Below are 20,772 nucleotides of genomic sequence, written 5' to 3'. Positions count from 1 at the left end.
TCCAACTCTATGGCCTGTTACAGACAGCCAAAATAAAGCTGCTTCGAGTCACAGTGGAGGTATGGTGTTTCAATGATGCATGCGTCCTAAGAGTTCAGAAGTCGCACCAAAGCCACGCTCCAGCCCTAAAGACTGGAAGGTGGCTTTGGTGCAGCTTCTGGACTCTTAGGACGCATGCATCATTAAAACACCATACCTCCACTGTGACTCGAAGCAGCTTTATTTTGGCTGTCTGTAACAGGCCTATGATTCTATAAGTCTAGTGGAATCATAGCACCATGATAATTTAGCATAAAAGGGACCTCAGTCTTCATAGAAAGGAGAATGGATTACGGTTCCTTACCCACAGAGGCCACATTCTGATAATTCTCCATCATTACATAACTGTACATCAGTCTCTGTTCCTTTGTCAACAGTTTCCATTCCTCCTCAGTGAAATATACTGCCACATCTGCAAAGGTCACCTGTAACAGAAAATAGCCCTCATCCAGAAAGTGACTAAGCAAAAGGGGAGGAAGGCACATGGTCCATCCCAAATATTATTTCATCATTTTACAATTCAGTCCAGGAAATAAACTTTAAATTCTGTCAGCAAGAAAAAAAGCTACTGCCTTCGAGATCCAGTTTGTCTTGAATCCTTTCAATATAATATACAATATAATAAACAATATAATTTAGGCCATGGCTGGGATATAGAGGATGGATTATGATACTCACTATCCCACCACATACAGTACATTTAGCCACCAAAGAATTATAGTGCATTTAGATATTTCTTGCCACATTTCAGAGGCCAAAGTTAATTTTAACAAACTGTTGTGGGGAGCACTGTGGGCTTGAGGGCCACTGGGACCATCCCATATTTAGACCCAGACATGTTCTACCATGTCCCCCAACATTTCACAGATGGGAAAAGGAAGACACATGTGGACAAGCAACACCAAAAGGTGGTCAAGATGGCCAAAGTTGTTTATGAAGAAGATCACACAAGCTAGGAAGTGCACAACAGTTTGCTTTTGCTTCAGCCTCCTGGGAAGGGCAATATCCTGCCTCTTTCTTTCCCCTCCTCTCCCCACTTTTGAGTTGATGGGGGGCAAACTGAATGGCATTCAGGAGCTGAAGTGAGCTGGGAAGGGGGAAAGTGGGAGGAGGGGAGACCAACCGGGAAATGTTTGGAAGCGCCTGAAAAAGTGGGGCGACAGAGGATTAACCAGGACTGTCTCTGCTAAATTGGGAGAGTATGTTCCCCGCTTGCTTTCATGAACTATCCCAGCAGTGACACAGATGAAACTAATAGTCAAGAACCTCGACTCACCAAAGAGTTCTTGTACGTCTGCATCCTCTTTCTCTGGGAGCCCAACTCCCTCCGCTTGGCCTCTGTGTCGGCCATCAGGTGGGCAGGGGTCCTGGTGGTCTGGCCCTTGGGTCACTTCCAGCAAAAGGTGCCCCAAAGCTGTGCCCAAGGGGGCCGAGATGCAGTTCCTGAGAAAAGAGACCAGAGATTCAAAAAAGGATGCAAATTGGATCTCCTATAAAGAATCGATGCAAATAGAACTGGTTCTAGAATAAAGACACAAGAAGATCGTAATTATCAGGGTATTATCTTTCATGGTTCTTTTACAGACAATTAAGAAAGCTCTTCCTAATGGATAAAAAACAATCCGGTATTTGCAAATCAGACTCTGATCTAGAACAAGAAATTATGTCAAATAAAGATGCCTTGTTAGCAAGACTTTATAATTGTATTCTTAAAATCTGTACATAAGAGGAAGTTAATAAAGAAAATGTGATCAGATGGTCTCAAAACTTTGGTTTTGTAATTGAATTAGACCAATGGGAATACACTTGGGGAAAAAGACTGAACTATACTTGCAGCCAAAACATCAAACAGAGAGTTATTATAAAACATTTTGATGGTATTTAACACCAGAGAGAATAAGCAAGATGTATAAGCATTGCAGTAATTTGTGTTGAAAATGTGAAAAGGAGCAGGGCTCAATCTATCAAATATGGTGGAATTGTGGGAAAGCGATACAATTTTGGAAGTTGATTTATTATTAGTTTCCGGGCCTATTAGTTTCTGGGCACAGTAGAAGGTGTTGATTATAACCTTTAAAAACCTACATGGCTTGGGTCCAACCTATTTGAGGGATCGCCTGCTTCCATATAATCTGCCCCACTGCACCCTCAGGTCCTCTGGGAGGAATCTATTGCAGCCTTTAAAAACCAGACTGTGTAAATTTACAGCGCTTCATAAATAAAGGTTAATAATAATAATAATAATAATAATGGCACCCTCCTCTCCTTAAAAAAGTATTAAATCCAAAGCAATATTTAAAAAACAGAAAAAACAACAAACAAACAAACAAAATGGACAAACTCTCAAGAGGAATTAGATAGGAGCCTCCTTCTCTCTCTGGAGCCACAGGAGAGAAAGAGAGGCCTCTGCTCAACTGAGACTCAGAGAAGGTCCTGGAACATTATTCCCCACAGTCACAAGCAGCACAAAATGGCCATAAGGACACAAAATGGCCTCCGGAACACAAAATGGCCGCCAGAACACAAAATGGCCTCTGGAACACAAAATGGCCACCAGAACACAAAATGGCCTCTGGAACACAAAATGGCCTCCGGAACACAAAATGGCCGCCAGAACACAAAATGGCCTCTGGAACACAAAATGGCCTCCGGAACACAAAATGGCCGCCAGAACACAAAATGGCCTCTGGAACACAAAATGGCCTCCGGAACACAAAATGGCTGCCAGAACACAAAATGGCCTCTGGAACACAAAATGGCCGCCAGAACACAAAATGGCCTCTGGAACACAAAATGGCCGCCAGAACACAAAATGGCCTCCGGATCACAAAATGGCCTCCGGAACACAAAATGGCCGCCAGAACACAAAATGGCCGCCAGAACACAAAATGGCCTCTGGAACACAAAATGGCTGCCTCTTCCTAAGCACTTGGCATTTGGCAGTTTGAGGCCTTCAGGTAACCCAAAAGGGAGGATGAAGGGGCCCCAAAGTCAGAAGGATCCTCAAACAGGATTTCCAAACCTTAACAACACCTGAAATGCCAAACCAAAAGTACATTCCCAGAGTTCCATAGCACTGAGCCATGGCCATTACAGTGGTGCAGAACAAGAAGGCCCAGTGATGGTGGCATTAATGATGATTAAGGTCTGGGGGCAGCTCTATCCTCCCCCCCAGGCCTGATATCATCATCATCATCATCATCATCATCATCATCATCATCATCATCATCATCATCATCTTTGCTACAACATGAGAGCCACCATTAAAAAGCATTGAAATTCCCTTTGGGAGTCCCACTCTCCCACCTTCAGAGAGAGTGGGCCATGCCTAGAAGGACTGCTGGGCCTCCTTCCTCCCCACCTTAATGGCAATGGCCAAAGGAAAGCACCAGCAGCAGTAGACCCAAGCCAGGCCCAGCCGGACCTCAGTGCAGCAGTGAAGCCTAGTGGTTCCAGGCCTTGTCTCTCTGCTGTCGCTTCACTTCACTTCACTCCCCTCTCTCTCCTTCCTTCCTTCCTCCCTTAATGTCTGTCTGTCTCCTTCTCCCTCTAAAACTCTACTCCTCTCTCACTCTTCTGCGCGCAAAGCTAAATAGAGAAGCTGAAGCTCCGCCCCTTCTTGAAGCTGGCCAATGGGACTATTGTCACTTCAGATTGGTGCTCCATACCTGAAGGAATGAGACCGGCCATTACCTGAGGCTGATGCTCATTGCCTGAGAGATTGAGATTGGCCCATGGTAACTTCAGTCTGATGCTCCAAACCTGAAGGATTAAGATGGGACTATTGTGACGTCAGGCTGATGCTCCTTTCCTGAAGATTGAGACTGGCCCATTGTGATCTCAGACTCAAGCTCCTTGCCTTAAAGATTTAGATAGGACTATTATGAGTTGAGGCTGGTGCTCTTTACCTAGGGTTGCCATATCCCGGCGGCCCCCGTGACATTCACGGTTTCGGGGGGCCCCTCCCGGTCACGGTCCGGTTTGGGCCCCCACGCGTGCCTTGTTCCCGGCTTGGGGGGTCCGCTTCGGCCATTGCCGCTGCTGCGGCGCCGACCCATCTCCTCCTCCTCCTCCGGCTCCAACTTCCTCCTCTTCCTCGGCGGGCCGGCAAGCGCCGCTGCCACCGCGCCCCCACTGGGAGAGCTTGCGCGCTGCCCAGGCCTCAGTAGGGGCCATTGGCAGCGCGCGCGCCTTCCCCATTCCCTCCGCGCGCGCGCGCCTTCCCCATTCCCTCCGCGCGCGCGCGCCTGCTCCATTCCCTCCGCGCGCGTGCATGCGCGCGCGTGCTTGCCCCGCTTCCCTTCCTCCCGCGCCAGACATCCTAAGGAGGAGGAGGGAGAGAGGAGGAGGAGGAGGAGGAGGAAGGAGCCGGAGGAAGGGTGCCTGAAGGCCAGGGCAGAATTGGGCCAGAGAAGAAGGAGGAGGAGGAGGAGGAGGAGGAGGAGGAGAGCTAACTCAGTGGCCATTAGGTCTGCCTTGCTATTTTGGGGGTTTTAAATTATTTTTTAAAATATAAAATACTTATTTTATTTAATTTTTTTAATTTTTATTATTGCTTTTTTATTTTATTAATTTTTATTATTGCTTGTTTTTATTTTATTTTATTAATTTTTATTATTGCTTGTTTTTATTTTATTAATTTTTATTATTGCTTGTTTTTATTTTATTAATTTTTATTATTGCTTGTTTTTATTTTATTAATTTTTATTATTGCTTGTTTTTATTTTATTAATTTTTATTATTGCTTTTTTATTTTATTAATTTTTATTATTGCTTGTTTTATTTTATTTTATTAATTTTTATTATTGCTTGTTTTTATTTTATTTTATTAATTTTTATTATTGCTTGTTTTTATTTTATTAATTTTTATTATTGCTTGTTTTTATTTTATTAATTTTTATTATTGCTTGTTTTATTTTATTAATTTTTATTATTGCTTTTTATTTTATTAATTTTTATTATTGCTTTTTTATTTTATTAATTTTTATTATTGCTTGTTTTTATTTTATTTCATTAATTTTTATTATTGCTTGTTTTTATTTTATTTCATTAATTTTTATTATTGCTTGTTTTTATTTTATTTTATTAATTTTTATTATTGCTTGTTTTTATTTTATTTTATTAATTTTTATTATTGCTTGTTTTTATTTTATTTTATTAATTTTTATTATTGCTTGTTTTATTTTATTTCATTAATTTTTATTATTGCTTGTTTTTTTATTTTATTACATTAATTTATATTATCAAATATATACACCCCTGCCTTGTTTTTTATTTATATTTTCATTATTTTTTATTATTAAATATATGCAAGTGCATTTTTTGTGTATTTATGTTGCTTTGAATGCTAACAAGTCTGCCTTTCTTGGCCAATTATAGTGGTGATGATGATGATGATGATGATGATGATGAGGATGAGGATGAGGATGAGGATGATTATGATGATGATATCAACAAGCCTCTGAGGCACGGCCAATGTAACTTGCTGTGATTTTTACAAACTCATGCGCAGTGAAGAAAAACCACAGTCCCTTGCCCAAGTACACACTTCTGAGAAGTACAGTTGAACCCGAGGGCAAATACATTTCTGCCTAAGAATAATGCCAAAATGTCCTCCATTTTGATCATGCCTAAAAACATGCATTTATATTAACATTTTTTTTAAAAAAAACCTCATTTTTGTGCGTCCTCCATTTTTATAAAAATGTGTCCTACATTTGAAAATGTTGCCCTACATTTGTCCTACATTTGTCCCGGTTTGGAGGTCCTCACTTATGGCAACCCTATCTTTACCTGAAGGATTGAGACTGTCCCATTGTGACTTCAGCCTGAAGCACCTTCTCTGAAGGACTGAGAATGGCCCATTGTGACCTAAGGCTGATGCTCCTACCCTCATGCATTGAGTCTGCCCATTTTGATTTCAAGCTGATGCACCTTGCTTGAAGTATTCAGATGGTGCTATTTTTTACTTCAGGTTGCTGCTCCTTACCTTAAGCATTGAGACTGTCCCATTGTAATCTCAGAATCAGAGAATTAGAGACTCATAGAGTTGGAAGAGACCACTGGGGCCATCCAGTCCTCCCTGCCATGGAGGAACTCTCAATCAAAGCATAGTGAGAGATGGCCATCCAGCCCCTATTTAAAAACCTCCAAGGAAGGAGACTCCAATGCACTCTGAGGAAGGAGTGTGTTCCAATGTCCCTCCTAATGTTGAGGTGGAATCGCTTTTCCTGGAGCTTGCATCCTTTCCTCCGGTTCTTGTTCTCAGGAGAAGCAGAAAACAAGCTTGCTCCTTGCACAATATGGCATCCCTTCAAATATTTAAACAGGGCTGTCATGTCACCTCTTAATCTTCACTTCTCCAGGCTAAACATCCACAGTTCCCTAAGTCGTTCCTCATAGGATAAGGTTTCCAGACCCTTCACTATTTTAGTCGCCCTCCTTTGGACACACTCCAGTTTCTCAACATCCTTTTTTGAATTGTGGGGCCCAGAACTGGACACAATATTCCAGGTGGGGCCTGACCAGAGTAGAATAGAGTGGGACTATTACTTCACTTCATCTAGACACTATACTTCTATTGATGCAGGCTAAAACTGCATTTGCCTTGTTAGCTGCTGCATCACACTGTTGACTCATGTTCAACTTGTGGTCTACTTAGACTCCTAGATCCATTTCACACATAGTTTCATTCAGCCAGGTGTCCCCCATCCTATATCTGTTCATTTCATTTTTCCACCCTTAATGTAGTATATTACATTTCTACATGTCGAATTTCATTTTGTTTGCTTTGGCCCGGATTTCGAGTCTATTCAGGTCATTTTGAATTTTGATCCTGTTCTCTGGGGTATTAGCTACTCCTCCTAATTAGGTTTCATCTGCAAATTTGATAAGTATGCCCCCAATTCTGTCATCCAAGTCATTGATAAAGATGTTGAATAGCCCTGGGCCCAGGACAGAGCCCCACAGGACACCCCACTGGTCACTTCTCTCCAGGATGAAAAGGAGCCACTGTTGACTATCCTTTGGGTTTGGCCAGTCAACCAATTATAAATCCATGTAACAGTTTCCTTGTCTAGCTTGTTTCATGTTTTTGTTTTATATACTGTTTAATTTGGTTAACTATTAAGGGACATAGCTATGAGATTCTATGATATGGGGTGCACTATGAACCTTTTGATAAATGAACAAGTATTTCAATCCTATATATACATATCATCAGACATAAATCCAGAGAATGTTAGCCTTTTGGATGCCACAAGGTTCCTCTCATTCTTCAGAGCAAGAAGCAACACCTCAGCTGCCTTCTAGAAGATAAAGCAAAAAGGCTTCCAAAAGGACTGAACCCTTGGCCAAGTCACACTCTCTCAGCCTCAGAGGATGGCCATGGGAAACCCACTCTGAAGAAACCTGCCAAGAAAACCCCTTCAGAGACTCCCATAAGGTCACCATAAGACCTGGAAACAACTGGAAGGCAGACCCCAAGAACAACATTGGGAAATAGGTGCAAGCCTTGCCTTGGGAAAGTGCAATGACTGGGCTCCAGTCAATGGAGGTCTTCTTCAGGCAGAAAAGGGAGGTTTATGCAAATGCAGAATGACATCACTGCTACGGAAGGCTCTCTTCACCAATCAGAGAGCAAGATGAAGGTTCTTCTGGAAGCTTCCGTGAGAAGGAGATATAAGGCCTGAGAGACCAAGAGACAGTTGGGGGAATTGTGTCGGTTGGAGATCGAGAGAGAGAGAGTTAAAGAGTGGATCTTGGAAGTTAGTCTCAGAATTGGACATTAGGTCTATTTCTTTAATAGCTTGTATGAACTGAACATTATATACTTACAAATATTGTAACTGCAAGGTTCTTAATATCTTGTAGGACTTATATTTTAGTTATATTTTGTTATCTATAATAAATACCTCCTTGGAGTATCTACTACTCAACGCTCCTTTTACACTTCTCTTGGCTCGGTTGATGCTTGGGAAGATCAGTAAAGAAGTAGAAATAAGGTTCCTTAACTGGTCCCAGTGTAGGTTAAAGGAAACCCTTTTATAATTCACTGGATGGAGGCAGCGGGATTTAAGGAAGTTAAGGGTCTGCTGGGCTAAGAGCCATAATGTCTAAATATCTAATTAACAATTTGTAATCCACTCTGATAGCCTTTTGGCTGAAGAGAGGGATATAAAAACATTATTATTATTATTATTATTATTATTATTATTATTATTATTACAGGGCCGCGGTTTGGCTGCTTGGACCACCGGAGATCATCACAGTGAGTTAGTTGGAAAAGCCCATCTCACTCCAGAAAATAAAGGTACTTGAGGAGTTTGCACTCTACGTCTTTCTGTAATAGTAGCTACACAACTGATAATAGCATTTGCGACATTTAAGATTTTAAAAACAAATATGGCAGACTTAAATGCTGCTTTAAAACCTCTTTCCATCTGCCAGCTTTGCCCTGGTTTTGGGGGGAAATCAGAAAGTGTTGGGAGGGAGGGACTGCCAACAGAATTAGGAGATGCATTGCAGGCTATGGACAGTTTGCAGCCAAGAAAGGTCCAAAACACACGGCAGCAATAGTCCAGTTTGAGAGCGCTTTCACTGCCCTGGCCCAGTGCTAGGGAATCCTGGGTAAGGGAGTTTACTGTGGCACCAGAGCACTCTGACAGAGAAGGCTTGATGTCTCACAAAATGACATTTCCCAGAATTCCTTAGCACTGAGCCAGGGCAGTTAAAGCGGTCTCAGATTGGATTATTGCTGCAGTGTGTTTCGGACTTAGTTGACCCTTGGCAAGTCACACACTCTCAGCCTCAGAGGATGGCAATGGCAACCCCTCTCTGAAGATACCTACCAAGGAAACCCCATGATAAGGTTGCCTTAGGGTTGCCATAAGTTGGACACGACTTGAAGACATACATGAAGAACAGAAAAAAGTCTGTACTTATTTCTCAGGTTGTACATGGGAATGGGAGGCAGTGTGGTGCAATGGTTTGAGTGTTGGGTTGCAACTCTGGAGGCCAGGGTCCAGTGCCTCACTCCTCCATGAAACCAGCTGGGTGCCCTTGGGCAAGAAGCCACACTCTCTCAGCCTCAGGGAAGGCAATGCCAAACCTCCTCTGAACAACTCTTGCCAAGGAAACTCCAGGAGAGGTTCCCCAGAAGTCAGCAATGACTTGTAGCCACACCACAAAAAACTACAAAGCCTCAAGAAAGAGACAGCATGGTTCAGTGGCTGGATGAGTGGACTATGACCCTGGAGACCAGGGTTCGAATGCCCTCTTGGCCACGGAAACCCACTGAGTAACCTTAGGCAAGTCACACTCTCTCAGCCTCAGAGGGAGGCACTTGCAAAACCACTTCTGGACAAATCTTGCCAAGAAAAGCCTGAGAAGGGCTTCCCTTAGGGTCGCCATACATCAGAAACAACTTGGAGGCACACAATGACAACAAAAGCAGTAACACCACTAACACAAGGCAGCTAGGGAGAAAAGAAGGAAGGAAGAAGGAAAATAACAAAGAAAGAAAGAAAGAAAGAAAGAAAGAAGATAAGAAGATATGGGAGTTGTAGTCCTCGGTTCAGAGGGATTGGAGGGGCCTTACTGCAGGGCAGGACCAGTGTTGCTAACAATCCTCAAAAATATTTCCTGGCATGTTTTACCAAAATCCACGAAATCCCCCCCCCCAAATATTACACGGAATATTCAGTCAAAATCCCTGTAACGTTCCCGTAATGTTAATAATAATAATCGTAATAATAAATGGATGTATTTATATATTTATTAATATGGCGGATCTTTTGCAAATAAACATAACCCTAATTGAATAAAAATAATTGTAACTTATTTCAACTCTCAAAATTACCATTGGACCAAACAAAGAATCTTTAAGTCCTTCTAATACCTTTAAGATATTTATTTTGACATGAAGGAGGTCCAGGAAGCTTTGTGCCAAATAGAAACGTTTTGTGAGACATTGAGCCTTCTCTATCAGAAAGAGCTCTGGTGCCACAATAAACTACATTTCCCAGAATTCCTTAGCACGGAGCCAGGGCAGTTAAAGCGGTCTCAAACTGGATTATTTCTGCAGTGTGTTTTGGACCTTTGTTATTATAAATGCTCAAGATCCAATCCATACTGCAGAAATAATCCAGTTTGAGACTGCTTTAACTGCCCTGGCTCAGTGCTAGGGAACCCTGGGAATTGTAGTTTTCTGAGAAAGAGCTCTGGTGCCACAATAAACTACAATTCCCATGCATCTGAGGAAGTACGCTTAAGTCTAGGAAAGCTCATGCTGGCAACTTTTCTTTCGTGCGTCTACAAGGTGCTACAAGATCTATCTCTGTATCATCATCATCACCATTATTATTATCATTATTAAATCCAAATGCAGCTGAAGAAGTGGACTTAAATTGGCAACACTGATGTACTGTAGACTCTTTCTCTGGGGCTGTGATCTCTAAGTGTGGAGGCAATTCCCTTGTCAAACCAGGGGATCCTGGGAATTGTAGTTTGTTGTGACATGTATGTGTATATATGTGTGTGTGTGTTGTGTGTATATATATATATGTGTGTGTGTGTGTGTATATAAGAGCCTTGTCTCCCGCACTTCTGCCCTGGCTGAGCTTTTCCTGAGGGCGGGGGGGGGGGGGGCGGACGACCACTCTCCTCTCTCTGATTGCCTGAAAACTCTTAGTGTGACTCCCAACAGGACTGGTTGCTCTGTAGCCTCGCTCTCAGAGTCAGGGCCACTGGTGCCAATTTCGGGGGTTTGTCCCGGAAATTGGGTTGTTTTTTTTCAGGGCTGGAGCTGAAATGTGCAAAAGTCCCTGAATCTCCACAGAATAGAGCCAGGCAGGAAATCACACGGAAAGCACTCAAAAATCCCAATTTCCGTGTGAAAGTCACAAAATTGGCAACAGTGTACCTCTGTTCAACTGAGGCTTCAGAGAAGGTTCTGGAACATTCTCCACACTCACAAACAGCACACAAAATGGCCATTGGAACACAAAATGGCCTCCAAAACACAAAATGGCCACCGGAAAACAAAATGGCTGACAGAACACAAAATGGCTGACAGAACACAAAATGGCTGACAGAACACAAAAAGGCTGTCTCTGCCTGAGTGCTTGGCAGGTGGCATTTGAGGCCTTCAGGGGAGAGAGAGAGACTGAGGGAAGGAGGTCCTGGAGGGAAGGGGCCTTGGGAGATATAGGGCTTTCCTGAGATATTTGGGGTTGCTTCCTAACAAAGGGGTTTCTGGACCCATAAAGGATTTGGGGCAAACTGGTTCTGAAAGGCAGTAGCAGCCTTTTCTCTTGCCAATGGGATTTACAGTGTATTTGCTTGACTGGATCTCCCAGCATCCACATGGCCAGAAAGAGGAGGGGTCCTGCCCTGCATTTCATGGGTCTTAGGCTCTGGGAACATGTGCCTTTGGCCAGCGTCCGTGTGGCTGGGGCTCCAGGGTCCCTCAGTCCCTCCTGCCTTGTTCCATATTAACTGCAGGAGGAGCCTGTGAGGGTGGGGCAGGGGGCGGGGCCTTCCAGCTCCTCTGCCCCCATTGGCCAGACTGAAGAAGGGGAGGAGCTTCTGCCTCTCTGCGCAGAAGAGTGAGTGAGGAGTAGAGAGTGAGAAGGGGTTAGAGAGAGACAAGGAGGAAGGAGAGGGACAAGGCTTGGAAGCGGTAGGCTTCACTGCTGTGCTGAGGCCTCCAACTGCCAAGCGCTGAGGTGGAGGTGGCCATTCTGTGTCCCAGCAGCCATTTTGTGTTCTGGTGGCCATTTTGTGCTGCTTGTGACTGTGGGGAATAATGTTCCAGAAACTTCTCTGAGGCCTCAGTTGAACAGAGGCCTCTCTTTCTCTCCTGAGGCTCCAGAGTCAGAAGGAGGCCAGGCTCCTTGGGCCAAAAGGAAGGAAGTGTGTCTCTTTGTGGGTCTTTTGTGTATATTTCCTGAGAGGGTTTTCTTATTACACAGCTCTGCTCACCTGTGTATGTCACCAGCAGGATTCTGTTCTCTGTGTCTTTGAGTGCTGCAGAGTTTCTTTCCAAGCCAATCCTAATCCTGGTCCCTTTTCTCAGGAACCTCATCTCGGACTCCTTGTACACGGCTTTGGGCCTCTGTTGCTGGAAGTGACCCAAGAGTAGGGCAACCAGGACCCCTGCCCACCTGATGGCCGACACAGAGGCCAAGCAGAGGGACTTGCGCTCCAACACAAAGGGGCTGCGGAGGTACAACAGCTCTTTGGTGAGTCCCCATCCTGGTTATTAGTCTCATGTGTTTCACTGCTGGGCCAGTTCATGAAAGCAAGTGGAGAACATACTCTCCCAATTTGGCAGAGACAGTCCTGGTAAATCCTCTGTCACCCCACTTTTTCAGGGGCTTTCAAAAATGTCCCGGTTTTGTTCTCCTCCTCCCACTTTCCCCTTTGTCCTCAGCTCACTTCAGTCACTACAAAATGAGTGCCAAGGATTTTGAACCCCATCAACTCAAAAGTGGGGAGAGAAGAGGAAAGAAGGGGGCAGGGACTTGTCCTTGCTAGGAGTCTGAGGCAAAAGCAAACTGCTGTGCCCTTCCCCGCTTTTGTGACCTTCCTCATAAACATCTTTGGCCATCTTGACCACCTTCTGGTGTTGTTTGTCCACGTGTGTCTTTCTTTTTCCATCTGTGAAATGTTGGGGGATATGGGGGAACATCTCTGGATCTAAGCTGTGGCCCTCAAGCCCACAGCGTTCTCCAGAACTGTTTTTTAAATATGACATTTGCCACTGAAATTTGGCAACAAATGGATAAATGCACTATAATTCTTTGGTGGCTAAATGTAGTATATGTTTTGGGATAGTCAATATCTTAATCTATCCTCAATATCCCAGCCATAGCCTAAGTTATTTTGTTTATATCTTATCTTTGGTTTATATATGATATATTGTGTATATCGAGCTAGAATAGACCCATTCAATCAACTACTAAACGATTCTTCAAGAGATAGGTAAATTCAGCTGATTCAGTGGGTCTACTCTGGTGAGGACCAGAGGCAGTTTTGCTTATGTGAAATCGCAATACTTGTGAAACTCAGCTTATTCCACACATGGTTGTAAATCCTATGGGATCAATAGGTCTTCTTGCGCTAAAACTAACAGTATGATTCAGGCCCTTATCATGGTAATGAAAATCATTTGATGGTTCAGACTAAATAATAGTGAATCAAATATGATTGGGTGGGTTATACTTATAAGATGTAGTGATTGTGTGCAGAGGGATTTTGCAGCACCCTTGAGACCAACTGTGTGAAAGATATTGCAGCACTGAACCTGGTCTGTGCCCCTTCCTCTGGCAACAGCCCTCTGACCCTCTCCTCTCACCCCCTCAGAGCTCAGCCCCAGTGATCAATGGGATGGAAACGGGTCTTCCGAGCCACAACACATTGCTATGGGCTACATTCCTCTGGCCATGCAAGCAACTGCACAAGACCATTCCTGAGAGGAACAAGAAGGGATAGGAAATGTCCAAGACCCAGGTAGCCCCCTGTCCTTTTGGACTCTCACTCTGTGGGGCTCTTGCTACTGAGATGGCCTCAGGGAAGGCAGAGCAACTGACTTCTAACCTCTGGTGATGGTGAGGCTGGGGTGTCTTTTCCAGGCATTCCTCACCCTCCTCAAGGGCTGCCCCACCTTCGACCAGAGCCAGTAATGCAGCCACCATGGTTCTCCAGCTCTGGCAGAGTTTGTCCTTCAGCCCTCCCTGTTAGCTCACCATTTCCTCCAAAGGAGGCCATACTTGAAGGCCACAGACCCGGTCAGTCCCTTGGAGGGGAGAGAGAGCTGGGGGGCTCTGGAAGAAAATGGAGTGGGGTGAACCCAGGAGGAAATGGATGGGAAACAGGATGATGTGAAAAGACCTTCCTATTGACACCCAGAGAATGTCAGAAACTCAGAGCTTTGCTTCCCAGATTTTATCCTACACAAACACACACACAATTGACATATCCAGCGGGAGCCATGTTGGCCATATAGCAGTAGCATCCCAAATCCACAAAACTAGGATATCGGATATGTTATATGGATGTGAATATACCACATTTTAGGCTTCACGGGAGAATGATAAAGAGAAGGCCAATGGATGGGACCTGTACTATTGGAGGTTGCTACCTCCAACAAAGGTTTTAAAATATCTTTTAAATTGGGACAGCATTGGCATGTTTTACCTTATCAACACCTACAAGTTTTCCTGTGTAAAAGCATGGAGCCTGCCTGAGAAATTCAGTTTTCTCTTCCAAACAGAGGGGCTTGTAGCCTCACAAAGGATTCGAGACAAACTGGATTTCAAAGGCAGTAGCTTTTTGCTTGCTAACATTATTTAAAGTTTGTTTCCTGGGATAAATTCTGAAGTAATGAAATAATATTTGGGATGCACCATGTGCTTTCCTTCCCTTTTATTAGTCACTCTCTGGATCAGGGCTATTTTCTATTGCAGGTGACTTTTGCGGATGTGGCGATATATTTCACTGAGGATGAATGGAAACTCTTGACAAAGAAGCAGAGACTTCTGTACAGCGATGTTATGATGGCGAATTATGAGAATGTGGCCTCTGTGGGTAAGGAACTTGACTCCACTGCCCTTCCTGTGAAGACTGAGGGTCCTTTCATACCACATTGTTATGGTGTTATGTTTCTACTTTAGAATTATGGAATCATAGAGTTGGAATAGGCAACAAGGGCCATCCAGTTAAACCCCTGGCCATGCAGGAATACACATTCAAAGCACCCCCAACAGATAGTCATCCAGCCTTTGTTTAAAGATCTCCAAAGAAGGAACGCTTTAGAAATAAATCTTAATAATAATAACAATGGCTCAGTACAGATTAGAAGAAAGGGGTGGCCACAGGCTGTCCCTTTCTCCTCCGGATCATTGCCGCAGCAACCTTATGGCTGCAAGAACGATCTGCAGCCAAAAGGAGCTCAGAAATGGAACTCCTTCCTGTGATGCCACCAAGGCGCCATTTGCACCTTGGAGCGTCACGGTGATATGTCTTATGCGCCGTGCTGTTTGGACGCGTCACACAAGACACGTCATGGATGCATGCGCCGTATGGATGGCACTGCGTCAAGATTGTGCTGCCCATAAGTATTAGGCTTTGGGAGTGTGCAGTTACTGCATGCTCCCAAACCCTAAAATCACCGCCGGCATGCCACAAAGTGCCCATTTCTACCAGGCCAATAATAACAATAATGATACTCCACCACGTTCAGAGGAAGTATATTGCACTCTCGAACAGCCCTTACTGTCAGCAAGTTCCTCCTAATCTTTAGGTGGCATCTCTTTTCCTGTGGCTTGCATCCACTGTTCCTCTCCTTTTCTCTGGAATAGGAGAAAGCAAGCTTGATCCATCAAGGTGACATCTCTTCAAATATTTGAACAGGGCTATTATATCCACTCTTAACCTTCTCTTCTCCTGGATAAATATAGCCAGCTCCTAAGCCACTTCTCATAGGGCTTGATGGTTTTCAGTTCCTTCACCTTTTTGGTTGCCCTCCTTTGGGTACTCTCCAGATTCTCAACATCCTTTTTGAATTGTGGTGCCAAGAACTAGACACAGGGTTATTTCAAGTGAGGTCTGACCAAAGCAGAATAGAGTGGCACTATTACTTCTCTTGATCTAGACACTATACTTTTATTGATAAAGCCTAGGATAATATTGACCTTTTTAGCTGCCTCATGTTCAACTTCTGGTCTACTATGAGTCCTAAGCTACTTTCACACGTAGTTTAATTGTCATAACAATATCCTGTGTAATCTTGGAATTTGTAGTTTGGTGAGGCACTATTGCTCTCCACTTTCTGAGGATTCTAAATATCCCATTCTAAACTGCCAATTCTAGGATTCTGTGGGAAGGAACTATGGAGATAAATGCTTTTCACCCCCAAATGCTCCTCAGCACATCCCTCAGTAGGGCGGTTTACAGACTGCCCCTTTGGGGTGGCCTGTACCTGCCCCTTTCATCAACGGATCGGGGCCTCAGCTGCCACAGCGGCAGCCCTGAGGCCCCAATCCACCGCTTTTCCACGCCGTGGCCTGGAAAAAGTGTCCTTGGGGCTTCAAGCCCCAAAGACACCCCAACAGCGGCGTGGAAAGGAGAAAGGGGCCACTCTGCACCTTTCTCTTTTGTATCGCTGGCGCAGCTCTCTAAAGGCTGCACCAGCGACACAAATGAACGAACGAGCTCCAAAATGGAGTTCCTTCCTACATCGTGGAAAGGGCGCCACAAGCGCCCTTTCATGACACTAGGACGTCGCGTCCATGCCGCTCCGTTTGAATGCGGCGCAGTCGTGACATCCTAATGGGCATCACCATCTGCATGTAGAATGGGCGCCACCATTTTGTACATACTGTGTGCGTACTAGGGTTGGGGGCGTCTGAAAAAGATACCCCCGGGCAACCCTAGTACGTACACAGTATGTACTAGGGTGCCCTTCTGGAAAGGTCCTAAGTTTCCTGGCTTTTTTGGCCCTTCTTCCAGGCTTTTCAGGCTCAGGAGAGTCTTCTTGGGGAAAAGGCCTCCCTTGGCCCTACAATGGCTCAGAGAGAGCCCAATAGTGGCAAAATGGCCTCTGGTTCCCCAAAGGGATGCTGTGGGATACTGAGGAGAAAATAGTATTTCATTTCACCCCCAGACAATACAATGTTAGGTTGCTCCTGAGATCCCCTGTGGGCCAGTGTGACCCCCCATCCCCAACATTAGGCCATCCCTGTCTTATAGATGCCTTAAGGCTGGCACTTGACCCTCACCAAAATTGGAGACCAGGTCCCAGCCCCCTTGCTCTTGCTTTCCCAATGACTTATTTGTATATTGATTATCCTGCCTTTCTCAACAAATGGGACTCAGAATGTCCCTTTTGTGCATCACATGCTGTGGCTGTGTGTCTGTGATAGAGAAATGGAGGGAATGGGAAAAACAGAAAGGCAGGAAAGAGATGCTGAAGGTGAAAGCTGAAGCAGTGCGGATAGGCAAGAGGGAAGGTTGGAGAGTGGAGGGAGAAAGGGAAGGGGATCAGGTCTCTGGGAGCCAGGAAAGGAAAGCAGGAGCAAAGCCAGGATTGCCTAGCTCTGTGTTGTTGTTGTTGTTGTTGTTGTTATTATTAACCTTTATTTATAAAGCGCTGTAAATTTACATAGCGCTGTACATACAATCTTTTTAATTGGACGGTTCCCTGCCCTCTGTCTTACAATCTAAAAAGACATGACACAGAAGGAGAAGGGAGTGGTGGTGGCTAAGGGGCCTGTCTACTAAGATAATACATATAAAATACATAGCAATACCGGAAATGATTCAATAAAACAGACAAGAAAAGAACATCAAATAGCAAGTGACAATTATGCAATGCCTGGGAACGCTTCTCTGAATAGGATGGTCTTCAGCTCCGTTTTGAAGCTGGTTAATGAAGTGATGGCTCTTGCTCGCGGGGGAAGAAGGTTCCAGGAGTGAGGGGCAGCGAGTGAGAAGGGGCGAATCCTAGATGGGGCAGAGGAAATCCTGGGCTGGGACAGCAGGCTTGACTACCAGAACGGAGGGCCCTAGTGGGAAGGTGAGGGGAAATAAGGTGAGGTATGTGGACAGGAAAGGACCTCTGGGAAGGGTCAAGAGAGGGGCCTTGGGGATTGGGAGGCAGCCACCAACCTGACAGGTTTTAAGAACTGAACTGGTGAGAACCGGTTCAGGCCCTGGTTTTCAGACATATTAAGGGCTTCCATTTAGCAATTATGAACAATGTCTATGAAGAAAGGAAAGGCAACACAAAAATTCCTTTTTCTCTAATGTTTCTTTTTCCTACCTGAGCTTGCTTAGGGTCTTTTACCTGAAATGCTGGAGTTTGGGGAAGACACCTGCAAGTGCTATGCTTTTAGGGGAATTAGATACTTAGCTCAAAGGGGAGATATAGTTTGATTGAGGCAACAGTGACCTCAGGATCCAGCAAAGCTATAGCAGGTCTGCAATCACACAGAACTCCAGAGGCATTTGAAAGGCAAAATGCACACACATGCACAGAGAGAATTAGGTAACAAAGGTGGGAGTGGTGAATAAATGTAAGCCTTTGCTAATGGTAATATGTTGCCTGGATGGATCTCAATCCCAGTTGCTGAGAATCCGGAATGGGGAGAGAAGTCAGTAGCTCCCATGGCAAGTGGGGTTGGAGAGTGTATTGAGGTGCTTAGCCATGTAAACCGACAGAGAACCCTAACGCATGGGATAAAAAAAGCCAGTTTAACTTTTCTGAATTGAATTCTGACTCGGGCTGCATCCGGGTCCTATCATATGTGAATCTCCACTGAATCTACCAGCAAAATCCATCCTGGATTCAGCCCGAATCCCCGCAGCACTTCAGCGGCCATGTTTTAATGTTGGAAGCTTCCACTTAAAAAAGCGGGGGGGGGGGGGGTGGCTGAGCATGCCTCGGACCCAGGCTACATCTGGGATGGATTTGGCCAATAGATTCAGCAGTGATTTACATAAGATTGGACCCGGACATAGCCCGAATTAAAATTCTGTTTGGGAAAGGTACCCTGGCTTTCTTACCCCATGCAATAGGGAGCAGAGTGTCTGCCTGCAACTGGACTGAGGCTGAAGAACAGCCACTAGGAGCAGATATTTATGCTGTAATTGTTGCTTAGTGGCAGAAACTGAGGGTACGAAAAGGTTTAAATTGCTTTAGAATGTTTCCTGGGTGAGGAAAGAATGGTCTGAAACCAAATTTAATGCAACAAGGGCTTGGTTTAAGCTCTCCCCATTTACTGTGACTTCCTTCACTCTGTCCATCACTTCTTCTCTTAAATTAATGAGGAGAATTAAATTAAATTAAAATTATATTCTGGCCTCAAAAAGAAGAGCCCTCCCTCCGCCCCAACTGTCATCATCAGACCTGGGAGGGAGTGAAAAAGACAGGCCCAATTTCCATCAGGCCTAACTGTGAATTTTACTGTAACTCACATCGCTCTGTTTTATTTTACTGTATTGTATTTATTTTTGTATTTTATTTTATTCTCTTTATTTTTATTGTTGTAACCCACCCAGATTCCTTGTGATTGGGCAGGCTATAAATAAATCATCAGCATCGTTATTATTATTGGTGCAAGTACCTCAGACAAAAGGGATTAGCACACTGATTCTCAGAGCCTTTTTCTGACTATTTCCTTCCAGTCCCATTCCTTAGCCATAATCCCTTCAACCTCTACAGACATAAATGGATCATGCAGCTAAATCCATTCATTTTCTCAAGGCAGGTTCTCCTACAATCTCTTCTTTGCTACCTCCTATGAGTAGGGATCCATACCTGCAAAAATGCTAAATTCAGGGCACCAACTCCAACTTTATTAATTTTATATCAAATAGGGAAGGGTTAACAGGTGGCTAAATCTTGGGGTAACACATTCCTCTCTTGATTCAGAGAGTCAGTCTTCTGTGTCATTGTTCTTTTTTCTTTTTCTTTTCAGAAGAACATGTCAGTCTTGAGAGAGTCCATACATGTGAGAGGCCACATAAATGCCAGCACTGTGGGAAATGTTTTCCTTCAAAGTCAGACCTTGTGAGACATCAGAGAGTCCACACAGGAGAGAAGCCATACAAATGCCAGCGTTGTGGGAAAGGTTTTTCTCAGACATCAAGCCTCCTGATTCATCTGAGAATCCACACAGGAGAGAAGCCACACAAATGCCAGCATTGTGGGAAATGTTTTCCTTTAAAGTCAAACATAGTGACACATCTGAGACTCCACACAGGAGTGAAGCCATTCAAATGCCAGCATTGTGGGAAAGGTTTCTCTCAGAAGTCAAACCTCCTGATACATCAGAGAGTCCACACAGGAGAGAAGCCATTCAAATGCCAGCATTGTAGGAAAGGTTTTTCTCAGAAGCCCCACCTAGTGACACATCAGAGAATCCACACAGGAGAGAAGCCACACAAATGCCAGCATTGTGGGAAATATTTCTCTCAGAAGTCAAGCCTAGTGACACATCAGAGAGTCCACACAGGAGAGAAGCCATACAAATGCCAGCATTGTGGGAAATATTTCTCTCAGAAGTCAAGCCTAGTGAAACATCAGAGAGTCCACACAGGAGAGAAGCCATACAAATGCCAGCATTGTGGGAAAGGTTTCTCTTCGAAGTCAAACTTAGTGATACATCAGAGAATCCACACAGGAGAGAAGCCATACAAATGCCAGCATTGTGGGAAATGTTTTTCTTGGAAGCCACACCTACTGAGACATCGGAGTGTCCACACAGGAGAGAAGCCATACAAATGCCAGCATTGTGGGAAAGGTTTCTCTCAGAAGTCAGACCTAGTGAAACATCAGAGAGTCCACACAGGAGAGAAGCCATACAAATGTCAGCATTGTGGGAAATGTTTCTCTTCGAAGTCATACATAATGATACATCAGAGAGTCCATGCAGGAGAGAAACCACATAAATGCCAGCAGTGAACTAACACTGTTTTTGTTAAGAAGTATTACAAGAAAAATATTTTCAATGCATTAGTGATAAGAGAAAGCCCTTCTGATTTTGTTTGTAAGGGTTTTCTGTTCATAAAGTTATTGATTTTTGTATGTTGTTGTGATGTGTTGGGTTGTTGTTGTTGTTGTAGTTGTTTTTATTTTATTTTTTTATAGAATTCTAGAATAAGAATGGACCACAAGACCCATGTAGTCCAACCCCCGACACACAGGATGATAAAGCATGGATTTATAGG

At 44.2% G+C, this 20,772-nt stretch overlaps 1 protein-coding gene and 1 pseudogene across 1 annotated transcript in view; one reads left to right on the top strand and one right to left on the bottom strand.

The window, feature by feature from the left end:
• LOC149301560 (uncharacterized) overlaps positions 1-20,772 on the bottom strand; it is a 208,630-nt gene that overhangs the window by 108,962 nt on the left and 78,896 nt on the right. The gene's annotated exons all lie outside the window — the stretch shown is intronic.
• Positions 13,685-20,772, top strand: part of LOC149301561 (uncharacterized) — a 58,746-nt pseudogene continuing 51,658 nt past the window's right edge.

The sequence above is a fragment of the Sceloporus occidentalis genome, unplaced genomic scaffold, assembly GCF_023333645.1.
Source record: "Sceloporus occidentalis isolate IW3139 unplaced genomic scaffold, rSceOcc1.0.p SCAF_21, whole genome shotgun sequence".
Taxonomy (NCBI): domain Eukaryota; kingdom Metazoa; phylum Chordata; class Lepidosauria; order Squamata; family Phrynosomatidae; genus Sceloporus; species Sceloporus occidentalis.
Note: the sequence above shows the minus strand (reverse complement) of the source record. Positions and strands in the feature narration are given on the sequence as shown.